We start from the raw sequence: 19,036 nt of genomic DNA, 5'->3' as shown, positions 1-19,036 counted from the left end.
AATCACAAAATTGTATGTTAGAAAATTTTTTTAAATTTTTAAACTAAATTTACTAAAACTTTCTTTTTTTTAATTTTCGATGAAATTGTTTATCTAGATGGTTTACGAGAGCGTCAGAAATCAAGAAAACGATTCTATAATTGATACCTACCGTGAATAACGGTTCAAAAAATATTATTTTTATTAATATTATTTTTCAAAAGTAGCACCTTATGTGCCATTATTTTCCACTTCAAACTTGGAATTAATTTTTTTAGAACCAAAAATAACGGTACTTGTTATAGAGCAAATTTTGGATAAGTTTAATTTTCTCAAAAGCGACTGCTACAATTTTGATTAAAAAATTCAAGTATGTTAAAGATTTTAGGCAAGATTATTAACAACACCTCCCATAAAACTAAATTTAAATTTCTGACTATCTTCCAATAACTTGATCAATCTTAACAAATTTTTGTATGCAAAAATATTTATATTTTCTAAATGTAAATCAAAAAAACAATTTAAAAAAAATTATTTTTGGACTAAAAAAAAGTGTTGTTTTGATAAATCAAATTTTCGAAATCGAGACATTTAATTTTTTTTGTAAATTTTATTCACTGTACGATTGCTACTCACAATTTGATATAAGTCTTATAAATAAAATTCTAGTAATTGAGACTTCAGTCATGTATCAAATACAAAAATTGAAAATAAAAGTTTTGATTTACTTTCAAAAATTTTTTTTTTTTTACATTTCCATATCTGAGAATGGATTCAAGCTCAAAAGCCGTGTTCTATGTGAACGAGTTTGTCTTCAATTGAAAAAAGATGAACAGTTTCCTGCCAAAGAAATGAATATACCTAATGCAATCACGGTAATTTGGCCGCTCATTTTCTATGAAAAAAAAAGTAAAATGTAATCCACTTTTTGGTTTGGCATAAGTCGTAAAGAATGGAATGACAAAGTTTTTTAAAACTATTTTTACTTTGTACAAATCTTCATTCAGACCTAAATAATTCTTTCCAAAATCTTTTCGAACTTTGACTATGCCCCCAATTTACAAAATTTCTTTTAAACTTTTCAACTTTCCAAGTCTTCTCCTTTTTTAATGACTAAATTACAGGTAGTGGAAAATCCATTATTGACAGCTTCAATTTTCCTTGAAAGGTTGTTTTTAAGAGCTACCTGTTTCTATATAAAAAATATTAAAAATTCATAAAAAAAAGTATATCCCACTTCTGACGGATAAAATGTATAAACTTCTATTTCATTTCATTTAATTTTACTTTATTTTTTTTTGTTTTATTTCAGATATCTAAATGAATTCCAGTGAATCACCACAAACGTAGAAGGTAAGTCGTTCACTTTAAGTATTATTATATCCAACTCATCGGGGTATTTCCATTTTAAATCCCACACTCAGTTTTGTGTTGTTCAAAGTTGACAATATTCACATTCACAATGAAGAAGGCTAATTTAAAATCATTTTGTCAATAAAAATCCTTCTTATCGACAAATCGGGTATTTTTTTTTCTCATTCTCAATTTTATTCAAAGTATTAAAAAATGTTGTCCCTAAATTTAGCAAAAAAAAAATCTCAGTGAGAGAAAAACACAACTTTACTATTTATCTACTTATCCCATCTTACTTTAATCTTCTCATAAAATACAGAAAAACACGATTTAGCGATTAGACGAGACAGAGGTTAAAATTTATGATAAAATGACGTGTTTTGTTTGCAAAAATTAAATATCGGTAAAATTAAATAACATTTTATTGATTTGTATGCGCAAAATTTCAAAGTTTGACATTTTTTTTGCATAAAATTATATAGAAACACACAAAGAAATAAAATTGATATAAAAATTTTATAAGTTTACTACTTGAACGAGAACTATCAACTTTGAATAAAATAGTAAAATAATAGTTACTCGTGTCAAAAATATTAAGTTTTATCAATTTAATGATGAATATATTAGATCTAAAAGTTAGATTTCTGCTGAAAACACTAATTTAATATCCGCTAAATGAAGAATTAGTTTGAATTTTTGTTTATTTTCTATGCAAATCAAACAGATCTTTATTGCAATTTTGGTTAAGCTATGAGTTTTATGATATTAATTAGATTTTAGAAAGATAAAAGACACTGTTACATAATTTCAACAAAAGCGTTTTAGGACCACTTTTTCAGAGAGCAAAGTTATATCAGAGTAAATCCGTAGTCGGTAAGTTGATTCCGCGAAGTGAAGTAATTTTAGGACCTTTTTTCTCATTTGAACATTTAAGGCCTCGACAGAGTGCTTTTAACTCCGGTCGTATTGAAATGAAAATATTTTTCGTCAAGATTATTTTGACGCGACGTACTTGTCATATCTTTGGAAGGTTGCTTATATTTTTTGAAAAGAACTTTTTGAAGCTTTCCAACTTGTCGGACAGTACATTGCGTGAACATAATCGTGCCTAAGAGCGTGGATCCAAAATGCAAAATTTACACTGAATAATTCAAAAGTAATAAAAATTCGCAAAAAAAAGTTACGCATACACCACAGTGACTTTCTTAAACCCTAAATCTTAAAATTAAGTTTTTTTGTCATCATTTTTGAACTAAGGTTAGACTTACGAAAAACAAAAAAATTATGGAGTTTGTTGTGCTATCCTGGCTTAACCTTGGGAAAACGAACCACGGTTTCAAACTCACGATATTTTCGTAGGAAAAAAAAGGCACAAACGTTGATGTGTTTCCCTATTTGCAGCAGATTTTTAACAATTTGCAAGTGTCAATCTCGATTTTGCAAAAAACTATAGTTGTGGATAAGGATGTTAGGTATGTATGTATATGTTTGTGAGTCTCCAGTCATCCGAATAACTCTGACTCGATCATTTCTAATCAGTCCAGGATCAGAACCATGCGTAGCATGTAATTCCATAATGCTCGAAAATTTGGCGATACGTCAAAAAGTCAACGTCAAATCTAGGATGGTTTAACACTCAATTTCTTACCTGTGGAGTTTCAGAGAAAAATAATAAATTAACCTCAGAATTTCTTCGAACACTGAAAAAGCTGAACTGTTTTAGACGTCCTTAGAAAATCTTGCATGTGTACCTACTTAAATTGATATTTTCGATTGTTTCCGATCGTTGAACACGTCTGCTTGAGTCTGATCAATTGTCAGTGAGTGTGAACTATATCGCTACAGAAAAAAAGTAAGGATTTTCGTCTTTTAATTGAAGTTAAATATGATGACCAGGTATCCTGAGTTGGAAGTTTTTGAAGTGAAAACTTCTTTAGTATCGTAGTGATTTGAAACAAGATGAAACGAAAAAGCGACACGAAAAATCAATTGATCATAACTTTTTTGTTCTAATAGATAGATGAATGAAATTACAGTAGATAGGTAGGTAATTAAATAAATCAGGATTATGCAAAATTTCAATTATAATTTCATATTCAAAATTCTGAGATAACGGTGAAAAGATGTTCTTTTTCTAGACACGTTATATCTTTTGATGTAGAGAACATAACAAATTTATTTAACTTTAATACGCATGCTGATAATATTACCTTTCATTTAATATATCACACATAACGTGCTCGTACGTGCTCTACAAGTTATATAACCTTTAATTGAAAAACTTAAAAAATACCTCAAAACACCTGTGAAGATTTGTTGCCGATGAGCAGTCAGCAGTAGAGGGAGTACCGTAATCTCAGTTTGAAATTTCGACATGGTTGGCTTTAAAAAATTCTTACTTTTTTTGTAGGCATTGTAGAAATATGATTGAAGGGTCATAGAAAAGGTGAAATAATAATGATATAAAATTTATTATAGGTTGTCTTTTAAAAAATGGATGTAATTTCGTTAGAAGAGAAAAGAGATTGATTGTTTTGCTTTTTTATGAAAACTAATTGGGTTAAAAAAATTCTAGCTCTTTCTGTAGATGTTGTATAGACATAATCGATATAAATATTTTGAGCTGAAACAATAAGCTTTCACATGGTATAAAATTTATTGTAGGTTGTCATATAAAAAAAGTGATGGAATAAAAAAAAAGTTATATTTTTTCGATTTTTTTTTTGCAAGAAAAATTATTTTAAGGTTTCACTTCAACCACGTGTGAAACGAATAAAAATGGAATTCCGCCGCACTACCGCAGTTCCACAGCGGAACCATTATCAAAAATTTATATTCCCCCTCACCGCCGCACCACAGCCGCAAGTTTTTAAAAACTACTACTCGGCCGCACCACAGCCGCACGGTAGAAGAAGAGATTATAACATCGCTGTTCTCTTGACGGTTATTTCGCATACCTATATGATTTTTAGTTTTATGAAGTAAAGAACAGTACCTCAAAAAAGTTCAACAAACTTCGATGCACAAATTCTTAAGGTCTACAAAAATCTTTCCATGCATTAAGTAATAATATTTGACTACCTCATATCCAGAGGATTACCTTTCAAAAGAAATAAAACTACACATTCAAACTAATGGCATATTGTATGACACACCTCGATTGTGAATTTTCATCCAAACACCAACAACAACAAAGTATCACCGTCCAACAAAAATATACCTAAATCATCTTCACAAATGACTAATAAAAATTCTATTCTCAAAAAAAAAAAAAAAAAAAAAAAAACATCTCACAAAACAACATAATAACTAATAACACTAGCACTTTGCAGATATGTCAAAAAGTCTTTGTCATATTCTTTGTGCTCAAAGTATCCCCTTTTGACTTTGAAAAGATAAAGTCGTTACGTTATTAGTCTTCCAACCCTCTTCCCACCAATTCATATGTCCATTTTTTTTTTTTACATTAGAACTGGTCTCTATAAATGCGCGCTTCAATAGAAATCACCAATAATGAAGCACTCTGCGGGTGCATAATACACAACACATTGAGATTGTTGTATAGTGCGCGCTCGCAGTTTTATAAGTCCAACAATATAAGTGTTATAGAAGACTCGAGCTGCGCCGGCCGATTACATGCATGCACAATTTTGAAAAACTACTCCACTCATACAAGTCACTTAAACAGTGTTAATAATAATAATAATAACTTCATGAGTTCTGCGGTCACATTTATTAATGCAGATTATTATCCTTAAGAGTCAGCCAAGATGCAACATGACATATACACAACATGTGTGTTTGCAACTTTTTAAATGCAATTGACAGTGCTGTGTGAAAAAAAAATCACTTAATTTTTAGCTAGGAAGGTAGTTTATCATTGAAACTTAAAAATTAATTGGTGCTTTACTTACTTTTGTAGTAAATTTGGCAACATATCTGGAGTACCTCAGGGCTGCATACTAGGCCAACTCATGTTCACTTTATTTATCAGAATGTTATTATTTCACCATGATTCAATTAATGCTTTGTTAGAAATATGAGAGTTGAAAGGTAATTCATAGATACAAATTTACTCAAAGAACAATGTTGCATCGATAAAGCTTTATGGGAGTAACAGTACCTGTAAAGCTTCTTTAAAACTTTGTTTAAGAAAAATGTTTGGTTGCCGTTTTGCATTTCACAGCGAATGTCATAATTTTTGAAAGGTCTTAATTGCAAAAAGCAACTGAAATCTCTAGTTTAACTGTGATGGATTGATTAAATTGAAAGGGGTTGGGGTCAAAATTCTGCCGGGGTCAAAATTCTTTTGTCAAAATTCTGCTTTCAAAATTCTGCTTTACAAAATTCTGCTTTCAAAATTCTGCTTTTCAAAATTCTGTTTTTCAAAATTCTGTTTTTCAAAATTCTGCTTTTCATAATTCTGCTTTTCAAAATTCTGCAAAAAATTAAAAAAGGGTTTGGAAAATGTTAAAAAGCGCGCGCTTTTTAACATTTTCCAAACCCTTTTTTAATTTTTTGCAGAATTCTGTAAAATCATCTTTTTGAAAAATTATCTGCTTATTTGATTACTTATCTACATAATTTGTCATTTTTTAAATGCGAATTAATTTTTGTTTTATAAATGAATAAATTTGAAAATATTAAGAAAAGGTTTTTAATATTAAACATTTCCGAAAATAACTAAAAATTTATTAATTTATCAAATAAAGATGAATATTCAAAAATTTGAAAAAGAAAAGGTATACAACATCTGTTCCAATTAGTATACATATTTTATTTGAAAGAAAGTCAGTATATGCATTTCAAAAAATATTTGCGACACTTAAATAAAAAATTTAGGAAAGTACCAATGTTGAATTACATTAATAAGGTGTATTTTTCTTTAGCCAGCGCATATGCTATAAAAAAAAAAACAGAATTAGCAGAATTTTTTTGTTCAAATATAATGCTGGCAGAATTTTGAAAAGCAGAATTTTAAAAAGCAGAATTTTGAAAAACAGAATAGAAAAAAAGCAGAATTTTGAAAAACAGAATTTTCGCTGAAAAAGCAGAATTTTGAAAAGCGGAATTTTGAAGCCAGAATTTTGACCCGATCCCAATTGAAAGGTTGGGCTGAAATTGAATTCAAAATGTGCAAGAGCAGCCGACTTTAAGAAAAGCTATTAGGTCTTTGATCTTCGATTCTGAGAGTTAATCAAGATCTTACAGAGGGTTTCAAGTAAAGTAAAAGGTAAAAGAAGAAATGCAGAAAAGTGCATAGCACAACTCTAACAGAAAATGTTAAAGGGGATATCAAGTCTTATCCCATGCCCTAATAACAAAATATGTAGGTCATTTGTTGGGGTCAATTCGAAGTGAGTTATATTTTCTTTTATGTAACTCAGTTTGTTAAACAACTCGACCTTCAATTCTGCAGATTTTGAAGCCAAAGAGCAAGAGCAAAGGACTAAAGACACTTCCCTGGTGCACACCAACTTTGATTGGGAAATCTTTTGAGCCATCTTATCTTCTACGAGTAATTTAGAAGAATATTATTTATGAATATAAGAGCCATAATAAAGGAAATAGAGGACCACCTCGTTTTGAAAATTTGTTGACACATTTAGTCTTTAGAAAGAATTTTACTTAACCGTACGATACAGTTTTACTGTTTCCCGAAACAGAAGCAAAAAAAGAGTGTGTGTACACATGTACACTCGACTGAAGTTATACTTCTCATTCAGTATACATATATAAATGAATTTCATTTGATTTTTTTAATTTCTATTATTAAATTAATTAATCCACACTTCGTTTTTTACATTTTTATCAAGTGAACAATAAATTAATTCTTTATTCCTCCTTGCGTCCATGTAGTTTTCAATTTAATCTGTGAACTTTACTCATGTTGTGCGGTTCAGAACGTACTATATATGGTTAACGAAAGTAAATGATTGCGCATAAAATGTGCGATATGGTAATTTTATGAGAATTGTGTGTGCTTCAGCACTATGGAACTTGCAGGGTTGCTACAAAGCTCAAAAGTGAGCTGAGCTCAGCTCGTAGCTCAGCTCAAATTTTGAGCTAGCTCACTTTTGAGATATTTACCATAGCTCAGCTCATTTGAGCTGAGCTGAAAGTGAGCTGAGCTGAAAGTGAGCTGAGCTGATGGTTGAGCTGAGCTGTTGGGTGAGCTAAGGTAAAGTGAGCTGAGCTGAGCTGTGATGGGTGAGAGGATACATTGATTTTTATTTGGAAAGTATAATGAAATATGAAGATATTTTAAACTTTTATATAACACCATAGCTTAAGATGTTTGGTTCTAGTTATTAATGGAATTATTTTAACACATAGATATTTTTATAAATAAGACAGATAATTTTTCGTGATCTTTTCTCTTGGTGTTTTTGATAGTAAATATATTTCTATTTTTTTTAGTAAAATATTTCTTTTTTTATCATAAAAAAAAATTCCGGTACAATCCGGTTTTTCGACTTTTTTCAAAATTCCGAGAAAATCGCGTTTGAAAGTTGGGGTAAATTTTTTTTTCGAAAAATCCCCGAATCTTTAAACGCCCCTGGAAGCTAAACCACTTTAGAGCAATTTTTGGGAGTGATGCCAAATGATAGCTTGTGTCATGGGCCTACGCTTTGCACATTCTCAGATTTTTCAAAAATCATCTTCCATGTTAAACCGCCACATCATACCTATTTTTTCAGAATCGGGCTTAACTTTTTTTTTACCTTTAAGTTCACCCGGTTTGAGAACGCGTGCACCTACAGGGATGGGAGTTGTACCCAAATGTAGGTTAGAGTCCTCGCTACCTTTTGGCATCAAAAAATTTTCTTCATTTTTTTTCAAAATTCCGAGATATAGGCGTTGGAAGTTGGGGCGCTCACTTTCAGCTCAGCTCACTTTCAGCTCAGCTCAAATGAGCTAAGCTATGGTACCTAGCTCAAATTTGAGCTGAGCTGTGAGCTGAGCTGTGAGCTGAGCTGAAATGTGAGCTTTTTGCAACCCTGGCAACTTGCCACATGGAAATTACCACATGCAACTTGCCACACGCAACTAGCCACATGCAACTTGCCACACGCAACTTGCCACATACAACTTGCCACATGCAACTTGCCACATACGACTTGCCACATGCAACTTGCCACATGAAACATGTAACTTGCAACGTGTTGTGTGTTTTATGTTTGCCGTACTGCGGCGTACTGCATTTTTAAATACTAAAGTACTACCTACTCTAAAGGTGAAACGACAGCCCTGCTACCCAGGGTGATCGCGTCATAATCCCTTTGACATTCTTGTCAAAAAGTAAATTTTCATACCCACCCTCCCATAAGAAGTATAACTTCAAAAAAAAGAAGATATTATTAAAATTTTCATATTGAACTATAATGTACCTTTTTTATAATTTTTTTGTTATCAGCAGCACAGTTTTGACTGATTTGTTGTGATTTCTTAAGTAGGTACATTTATTATGAGCCATTTCAAAACCCAGCGTTTTGTTACGAAATTTCAAATTTGAATTTCTTTCTACCGATCAGAAGGCTTCCGTCTTCTTCAAAAATCATATTGACTACAAAAATATTCAAAGGTCAACTAAAAATTAACAACCGCAGTTAGCAAATCAGTTACAAAAATTGTCATATTGACTACCGAAGTTGTCATATTTACTACTCAAAGTTGTCATATTGACTACCGAAATTTTCGTATTGATTAACAAAAATTGTCATATTGATGCGTAAAGTTGTTATATTGACTACCAAAAGTTGTCATATTGACTGCCAAAAGTTGTCATATTGACTACTAAAAGTTATGATATTTACTACTAAAAGTTGTCATATAGACTACCGAAATTGTCGTATTGACTAACAAAAATTTTAATATTGATACGAAACGTTGTTATATTGGCTACCAAAAGTTGTCATATTGATTACTAAAAGTTGTCAGATCAGCTACAAAAATTGTCATATTGACTACCGAAGTTGTCATATTTACTACTTAGAGTTGTCTTATTGACTACGGAAATTTTCGTATTGATTAACAAAAACTGTCATATTGATGCGAAAAGTTGTTATATTGACTACCAAAAGTTTTCATATTGACTGCCAAAAGTTGTCATATTTACTACTAAAAATTGTCATATTGGCTACCAAAATTGTCGTATTGACTAACAAAAATTGTCATATTGGTACGAAAAGTTGTTATATTGGTTACCAAAAGTTGTCATATTGATTACTAAAAGTTGTCATATTGACTACCGAAATTTTACCGCATCATCGCTTCATTCTTTTAGCGAGTTAAAGCAGATCTCTGTAAACCGTTCTCAGTCCACTCACGCTAGTGTCTTATTCAGAATGAGCTCCGACGAAGTACATGCATTTATCGGAAACTAATCGTTCTTGCTCTTCGTCAAATTATCTTAGCACAAATCTAAGTTTTATCTACTCCGTTTGGAGGAGTTTGACTAATTGGAGAGGTTAGAGCTTTCAGTGGTTAGCAGTCACTGACATGGTTCATATTGACTTTCTGACATTTGTTCCATGCTCTTCAGCGATATTAACAAAGGAGTTTAGGAGTAGGTCCCTTCTTCAGCAGCCTCAAAATTCTATAGAAACCCATCAATTCCATATCAAGTATCGAAAAACTGTTCGAAAAAGTTTTATTAAGATTTTTCTACACAGCATAGTTTAATGTAATCCGATCGTTGGTAGAGCGTGTGGTGTTTTATACCAAAACTGACCACTTTCCGAGAGTTTCTATACGCTGCCGTAGTGGATCGTCTGCGGATCGTCCTCTCTTCATATATAATATCTAGGTATGGGGCGTTATAATTTAGGATTTGTGAACATCACCTCCGTTCAACTGCAACGAAGAAGACGATGATGATGCTGTTATATGCTTTGCTTAGTGCAATGAGCATACGATTCATCTAAATCGCTGCGTAGATACGCGTTATCGGTTTTTTGCAAAAATAGGCACAGTTCCCTCCCCCCTCCCCTTACACCATCATCAAAGAAAAAACTCAGTGAATTGAGTATACAATTTATGGATCTCAATAATAAAAAGTGATTAGCATCAATATTTTCTGATTCTTGGCAATTCCATTGCGCGTAGCAGTCGTCATGGGGGTGGAGTCGGTCGGTCGGAGGGGTACCGGGTACCCCACTGACGAATAAATAAACAGATTAAGCCTATTAAAAGCAACTAAAACTGACTACGTTGTTTGTGTCTTGAGCCATTCAGCTGCGCAATGATCTTTTTGCTTTTCTGGCGTAGAAAAAGGCGATCATTGACTTTGAAGAGAGTGCCAGAGGACTGCGAGGGGATGAAAGTGAAACTCGCACACATGCCTCCTGCAAACACACTCTTGCACTCCCCAGTTGCTGCGATTTTATTGCGCAGAACGATGCAGAGTGGTTGCGAAGAAGGAAGGTGTTGGTGGTCGTAATGGTGAATCATGTGCTTTTGTGGTTATTTAGATATCGAGTTGCGCGCCCGATCCGATCCCGGCCCGGGTGGTTCTGGCTTGCTGATGATTGTGGTTAAGAGCGGTGGCCTACGCATTCTGTCGTTTTTATTCAGACTTCACATGCTCCACCAACCCGTTGGGAAGTTCTTCAACTTCCGCTTCAAGGTAAACGACACGTTGTACTTTTAATTTGTAACACTTAACTGAACACACTGCATCATGAGTTGCAACAGAGTGAGAAAAAAAAAAAACTGATCTTGATGATGCAATTCTTTGCCATGTCAAGTTTCCATAAAGATAATGAAGGGGCGCTCTAATCTTTTGCTGCCATAAAGAGAAGTACACTATACTTAGTCCCATTGTTTATAAGATTTCGGTGATCTATTTGATGTCTCGTGAGAAGTTGAGATTGCCTTTTGTTGTGAGATATTTTGAGTGATAAAAAATGTGTCAATCACGGTTTCTGTTTGGTGCTGCTGCTGGCTGTTGTTGTTGTCGACACATGTGTCAAGATTTAACAATACCTTCGTTTATGAGCTTAAGAATACAAATGAGTCCGGTTTTTTTTTATAATCTTTTTTTGTTGTTATAAGGCGGTGTAGTTTTTTTTTTAAGTATCTTTGAGTGTTACTTATATTTTTTTTTATGGTTTGAACCTTAAGCTTGCTTTTGAAGAATGCGCGAGCAGTGGCTTTTAAGAATGACATGTTTGAAGTTTATGACAATTTGTTTATTACTTTTCGAGTTATGCATGCAGTTTTGTTATATTTTTTTATTTTGTTGTTGTTTGGTTTTTAATGCAACAAAACGATAACTTATGGTATTAGCAAATGGAGGTTTTTATGGTTTGTTGACTTTTGTGGTCGATATTAAAAAATATTTTTAAACAGAAACAGAGTTGAGATATAAAAGAATTTAAGGACCACATGTTAAGGTTTGCAATAAGTTTTTTTTATCGGGAATGGGTAACTTAAATGGATAAAATTTGTTTTTTTTTTGTAAGTTTTGTGTTTCATAAAATAGAGCCATTAAGGGAATGTTGTTATTCGAGTTGTTATGGTAGGAATTCAAGCTATCAGCCCACCCAAAGAGGTTTAAAATTCTGTAAATATGTTAATATAAGGTAATCATGCAACATGCTTTGATCCAGGAACAATTAATGCCACAAAGTAGGATTTTTTTTATATAGAGATACATTTATCTTTTTAATAAATAGAACAATCAAAAAATTTAATTCTGGATTAACAAATTTCGATTTGAAAAAATTTATTTGGATGCTCTTCTTTTGGGAAGTTACATTTTCTGACGGATTTTTTTATACCTAAATAATGTTTTTTTTTTTTTTATCTGTCCCTTGTCTATGATAACATGTCCTATGATTACATGTGCAATTACACTAGTCAACAAAATTGAACTTTTTTTTGCCACAAGAACCAAGATATACTTTTCTAGAGGTTTTTGATGTGTTGAACTCGAATCTGAAGTCAGAAAAATTTGATTGGCCTCCGTTTTTGAGATATTACCATTATAATATGCTAAAAAAACTCCATTTTGGCTGTTTTCGAGCTTCTGTTCTTATGTGGGGTAATTCATTATAAACAAACTTGAAACGGTGATTATAAGAACAGATATTCTTCTTTCCAAAACTGTTTAAATTTTCCAGATATCTCTTTTATTGCTCGAGAAATCTTAAGTTTCAGTTAATAAGCCAAAGATAAACTAAATTTAATCTAAAGTTTAAGGCACATGTCATAAAATGTTTGCCACAAGAACCAAAATATACTTTTCTAGAAGTTTTTGGGTTGCTGAACTCGAATCCGCAATCAGAAAAATTCTTTTAGAATCCGTTCTTGATATATAACCGTTATAAATAGAATTTTTTTGATTGCGGATTCGAGTTCAACAACCCAAAAACTTTTAGAAAAGTATATTTTGGTTCTTGTGGCAAAAAAAGTTTAATTTGGTTGGCCAGTGCTTTTTCTGAGTTAAGGAACGCTACTTAATTTTTAAATATCTCTTGCAGTAAAAGAGATATCGGAAAGATTTAAACACTCTTTGAATGAATAAAACCAGTTCTTATTGATACCCTTACAAATGTATTCATAATTACAAATTACCCCACATAAAAACATAACCTCGAAAACAGCCAAAATGACGTTTTTTGGCATTTTCTAACGGTAATATTTCAAAAACGGCGGCCAATAAAAATTTTCTGACCTCGGATTTGAGTTCTTCACATCAAAAACCTATAGAAAAGTATATTTTGAGTTCAAGCCCCCACAATACAACTATAAGAATTTTGTTACACCTGGGAACGTTTTTCATCAGAGTACTAACTAAGTTGTCAAAACGGTAGTTCAGATAAGAAACATCTTTAGTTGATAATAATTGCCGTTGCAATTATTGTCTCTACAATTATCCGTATACTCACAAACTCTCAAATATAATCTTTCCTTTTTTGTACAAATGTTTGTATGCCTGTAGAAAATGTCGAAAATATAGAAACTCCTCGAAAAATTTTAAACAATGGTCAGCAAATTTAATTTGTTTTTAGAGGCAATAGCTTAAAATTCGGTTACTTTAAGATTTTCCAAGGTCTTACTTAAATAGTCTAAGGGTGTTATAATATTCCGAAGCGATTCAGATTATATATTTCCTCAGAGTAGAATATTATATATTAAACAATAAAACCTACTCAAATACCACAAAATATTCAAATAAGAAAATTTAATTAACATGTTATTTCTGATTACCTGTTAAGCTCCTATCAGATTACTGATATTATAGTCGAAATGAGCCAATTACAGTTGCCTGTCTTAATTTGAATTAATAGATATGCAAATGTTAACAAAATCAATCTTAACTGAATAAGATTTTTAACTTATTATTAGAGATGCAATTATCCGGTAAAATGTTACATTTTACTGTAATTATATATCTTTAAAATACAATGTTATAGGTATTTTAAGCAATGCATTAAATAATTTATATTTAGTTGTTTAGTTAAATTAGAAAAGAGAATCTTATTTTTTGCATATTGCATTGAAACTTCAGTAACAAACGAATATCCAGTAAATGGCTTTTTGAAGTATTTGTATCAAGTAAAAATTTAGTTCTTGAAAAATTCAAAATGGCACTTACCTATTAGGTAGCCGTTTTTTTTTTCAGTAGCTCAGTATTTTACTGAGTAAACATTTTACAACAACTTTTATTTATTAAAATCAAAAATTTTTGTTTTCCTTAAACCAATAATATTTGTTGTTATTTACCGTGCAAAATTTCAAGTGTTATTTATTATTTTTCAAACAATGCCTATATTTTTATACATTTTATTCGAAAATCGATATTATTGGTACCTGTCTATTTCTGAATATCTCCTAAACGACACAGCTTCAATTTCAACGAAATTTGGTATACAAAACTAGTTATAGAATTTTAATAAAGGTACGGTGACCACATTTCTAGAAGCGAAACCAGGGATAAAAATTCATTGGATCGTTTTGAAAATATTGATTTTTAAAAAACAAAAATTTAATTTTAAAAAATGAGTTTTCATAATGTTTCCTTATTTTAATATCGAATTTCTTAAACTATATTATAGGAGCATTTTCATTGAAATCATTTAAGTCGTTTTCGAAATCAGAAATCAAGAAAACGGTTCAATATGTAATAGGTATTGTTAATAACTTCTAAAAAACTTCTAAAAAAATATGTTTTAAAAATCTTAAGAGCTGTTTTCTAATATTTTAATTTTATTTTAATTGATTTGAAATTTTAGAATCTTTAATTCAATTTTTAACATGCTTTAAAGTTTTAAAATTTAGCTAGGTTCTTTACTCTTCCATATATGTTGCTCATTATTCGAAGAAAAAACTTTTCCAAAGCTTTTTAACCTTTGTTTACAAAACCAACTCAACGAAATCATAAACGAAAATTTAGCTTTTCGTTACACATTATGCAGCCTAACCAACGAAATTCTTACCCGTGCTAGAATATTTGGAGCGTAGTCAACCGTTTGTCACTCACATTTATTTGTCCTGGTAAATTTTCCTGCTCCAAAAGAGTTTTTTGACTTTGGAGACCTAGAGCAAATTAGAAGAACTTTTAATTTTCAACCACTGTTTTCTTGTTTTCCGTACAAAGTAGGTATTTAAAATTTTGAATACAAAAATCAATTTGTAAACACGGGACAATCACGGGACAAACAACAAAATACGTCCCGGTTTTCCTAAATAAAAACCCGGGCCAAGCTGTAAAAAACGGGACTGTCCCGGGTAAATCCAGACGGATGGTCACCGTAAATATAGGTTAATCAAAAGTAAATTTTTGAAAATAAAAATTAAAAAAATTCTTTTTGAAAAACCATGAAGATTAATAAAATGCTACGAAATGTCATGGTAAATTTATTTAATTTTGTATTCACTAATTAATTTTTGTTCAGTATTCCACTAATCACGTAAATGAACTTGCTCCATACATTTGCAATCCGCTTAAAAAATGTTGCGGATCTGTCATTTTTGGTTTTAAAAATAAATTCACCATCGTTAAAATTAAGCAAAATGCCACTTTTCATAAATTTTTAATTAAGTTTTAACATTTAATCAGGTGTTTTTATTTTTTCTATGCAAATAAACACAAACAAAATATTTTTATTCCTTTCAATTTACTTCGTCGCCATTTTTTTTTTTTTAATTTGACGTTCACCTGGACGTCAAATTGAGGGATGATAATGCAGTTTACCCGATGGATAGCAGAATGGCAAGGTAGAGTTAAAGTGAACCGAATGTGTGAATCGGATCTGAGATTCACGGAAACAGCAGAATAGGGCTGTTAATGTATTGCATATTTTTTTGAAATTCATTTTTGATGTTTTTCTTACTTTTACCTATGTTATTTTTTTATTTTTTATTTTGTTAACTTGCTCTATATGGTTTGTATTGGTTTCGATTTATACGATGAAGTTTAAATAAATTTTTCCATCATTCTGTGCGTCTGTGCAAGTTCATCTATCTGTACAATGTACACATTGTACACAGCCAAAACGGGTGGGTGGATTTTCTTAACATTTTGCAGGCACAGATGATTTTTATAGAATTCTTAAAGTTGTTTTTTTGTTTATATCTCACTGAGACCCTTTGAGTCACTGAGGCGTATGTGGAACATTACAAAAAAAAGGTGTATTTCTTTTGCTAAGCATAATAATAACCAACATAATAACGAATTCTTTGCATTATTTTGTTTAACTATGAATGATTTGTAGTGGTATATTAAAAACGAAGGGCAGCGACAGGCCCTCATCCAGTCCAATTTCACGTAAATGCCAAATTGCTACTCACTGATCATCTGAATCAATGTACTCAAATCCTTATCAGCGACTTTTTCTGGCCCTTTTTACATTTCTCGAAGTATGTATTGTTGACTCCATTTCTATCATCTTTAACAAAAGTGAATTTATTTGCTATTTTAATTTGTATGAATTCATTACTAATATCATTTCAAGATCTCCAATGGTAGTTCAAATTTAACTTCTTTGTGCCATATTTATGTGAAAGATTCAATATTTCTAAAAATCAATGAACATTGTAAAACTTTTTTTTCATTTCATTATCTCTCATGAAAATCTGTATAGATTTTCACTATAAGAATTTCTTCTTGGTGTGAAATAGAAGTCAGTGACAAAATAACTTTTTCCTAATCCAATATCCAATTCAATACTTATATAGCATTGAGGCGGCCCAGTATGGCTCCAAGACAATATTAACCAAGTTGTCGTCGTCGTCGGCCGCCATCGCGCCATGCTGGCCGCCAAATTAAGATGAATTCCTGGAATAATCGATAACACAAAATTGGAATTTTTTTTTATTTCATATCACCAAGATACAATCACAAGGAAGACAATTTCTATATTTGGCTTGAGAGAGAAAGACCCCAACAAAACAAGAAAAACAAATTTTGTTTGTTTATATGTATTATAATTTTTTAATTGCATTTTTTTGTTTAAAAATATCGAAGAACAAAATCCAAATCGTCGGTGAAACCAGAAAAGTGTGTAACTCCAAATTTTCTGAAAATTAGGTTTGAATGCCATCTGTTAGACATACCTAATATCTACCGTTCCTTAAACTCAGAATCCCCTTAATGTTCATAGTTTTTATTTTATTAGCAAATTAGAAAATGAAAACTCATACAAATGCTTTCAAAACGATTTTGTTTTTTTGCTCTCCTATAAAATTTGCTAAAATGGAGTTACACACTTTTCTGGTTTCACCGACGAAATAATTCTTCGAAGCCGCAATTCAATAACAAATCAAATATTCATTACATTCAGCTCACATAAAAATTGGTATTTGAAGAAGAAGAATCCTTTCAAAACAATATTGATTGTGAGAGAGTCGTGCGTCCGTTCGTCAGCAGCGTGTGTATCGTCAGTAAAGTGCATTCACATCGTGGATTTCCATCAGCAAACGCAGCAGTCGCATGATGGGCTCCGTCAAATGCAACACCAAACATTCTACGAATACCCATCGCATCGCATGCACTCGCGCTACGCAACTGAATAGTATCGCACTTTGATGCCCTAACCCCCTTTTGGCCCCTTTGTATAGCTACCATAATTACGCTTGTCAATCGATATCGAATACAAAGTCGTCATTTGTCAAAGTGTCTTTGTCCATTATGCCGGTCACGCACTACTTCGACGTTCGACCGACCGGGCTAGCAGCAGCATTCTCTGTATTACATTTGTGCCCCCTCTAACCCTACCTTTTCCCATTCATCAAGCTCCAACCAAACATCCTAAAGCAACATTTGAAATTCAGTTAAAATCATAAATAAATTGGTGACGACTTAAAATGTCACGTTTTGTCCAACACAAACACAGTCCCGCCGCACCGCAAATGTGGCGTACATGGGGGATTAGCAGCTAGCTAGCTAGCGGGCGGCATGTGGTTCAACAAACGATTAGGAGGCATATTAGGGAACCGGCATTTCAGTGTGACCGAACGTTTGTCGTCTTGGTCGTTCGTCGCTGATGTAGTCGTGTTTTATAATATCCCGCTCTGAGGTAATAATTCATTTTAAATGCGCGTTTAGTGCCAGATAACATAACAGCCGCCCAACTGATCGACAACATCGATCTTTTTTCGAAATATTCTTTGTGGTCCGTGTCCGTTTTTTTGTGGAACGAGATGTTCAGCTTTTATTTGAAACTTCCACAGTAGACAAGATCGATGCACGACTATCGACACGGGACGTAATAGACCAATGATGGCGACCTACTTTAATGGACGGACGGACACATATCGTATCTTTTTGTGTGCAATTTGGTACCTAAAAAAAAAAAAAACTTAAAAATATTCTGAATAAATTTTCAATCTTTTTTTTCATATTTAAATGTCATACATAAGTATCTCGATCCACCTTCTAGTAAATTCTAACAGAGGCGTTGCCATCACAACACCACGTTCCATTCCGCATTCCAGCTGTTCATCATCAAGGTGATGGCAGAGAGTGGCAGTCCGATTGGGTTGGGATAGCATTTTGAGAGCTGTAAGTTGTAAGCTGTGGGAGCGAGCGCGAATCTAGAATAATTAAACGCTCCAAATGGAAAATAAATAAAACTCATAGCAATATTATTTTTCCAATAGATGGAGTGACTATATAGGCGATAGGTACTATGATACTGACGTGTTGACGACTTAAATCACTCACTGTGTGATGTGGATTCGTGAAGTTGAATATCAAATAGGGAAAGTGCGCGCGTTCGCATGTGTCAACTTACAATGTCGATATGCTACCAAAGTTGTTAGATGGTTTGGTTGGCGTGAAGACACATCACATGTGTAAGCTTTGTTGTTATTATTTTTTTTTATTTTAGAAGACGAATAAGTTGTTTATGGAACAGCAAGTTTGTTATTTTGGAAAAGGCCAGACACACGGTTGCTGTTTTAGGTGCTAAGAACACTTTCATTTTGGGAAAATTTAATTGAGTTGAATCACACGAAGATTAAATCTTGTTATGGTTGATAGGCACAGTACCTAGTTGTTGTTGATTGTTTTTTCGATATTCGATTAAAAACAAAATAAAAGAGGTGTGAAAGTGTTTTACAAAAGAAAGAAAAGGGTCAAGAGATTTATTTGTCATTAAGAATGGCTAAGTACTGATTTAGAAAACATAAACAAAACACAAGATTTTGGAGTATTAACAATTTGTAATGAATAATGAAGATCTATAAATTTATG

General features: G+C 32.1%; 1 protein-coding gene across 1 annotated transcript in view; it reads left to right on the top strand.

Annotated features, from left to right (window-relative positions):
- The window catches only part of LOC129915027 (uncharacterized protein DDB_G0271670-like), a 204,469-nt gene that overhangs the window by 128,431 nt on the left and 57,002 nt on the right, over nt 1-19,036 (top strand). Inside the window, exon 3 of the mRNA XM_055994482.1 lies at nt 1,292-1,332. The gene's annotated coding sequence lies outside the window, so the exon portion shown is untranslated. The remainder of the gene's footprint in view (nt 1-1,291; nt 1,333-19,036) is intronic.

Source organism: Episyrphus balteatus, chromosome 3, assembly GCF_945859705.1.
Source record: "Episyrphus balteatus chromosome 3, idEpiBalt1.1, whole genome shotgun sequence".
Classification (NCBI taxonomy): domain Eukaryota; kingdom Metazoa; phylum Arthropoda; class Insecta; order Diptera; family Syrphidae; genus Episyrphus; species Episyrphus balteatus.
This window is presented reverse-complemented; position numbering and strand designations above follow the sequence as displayed.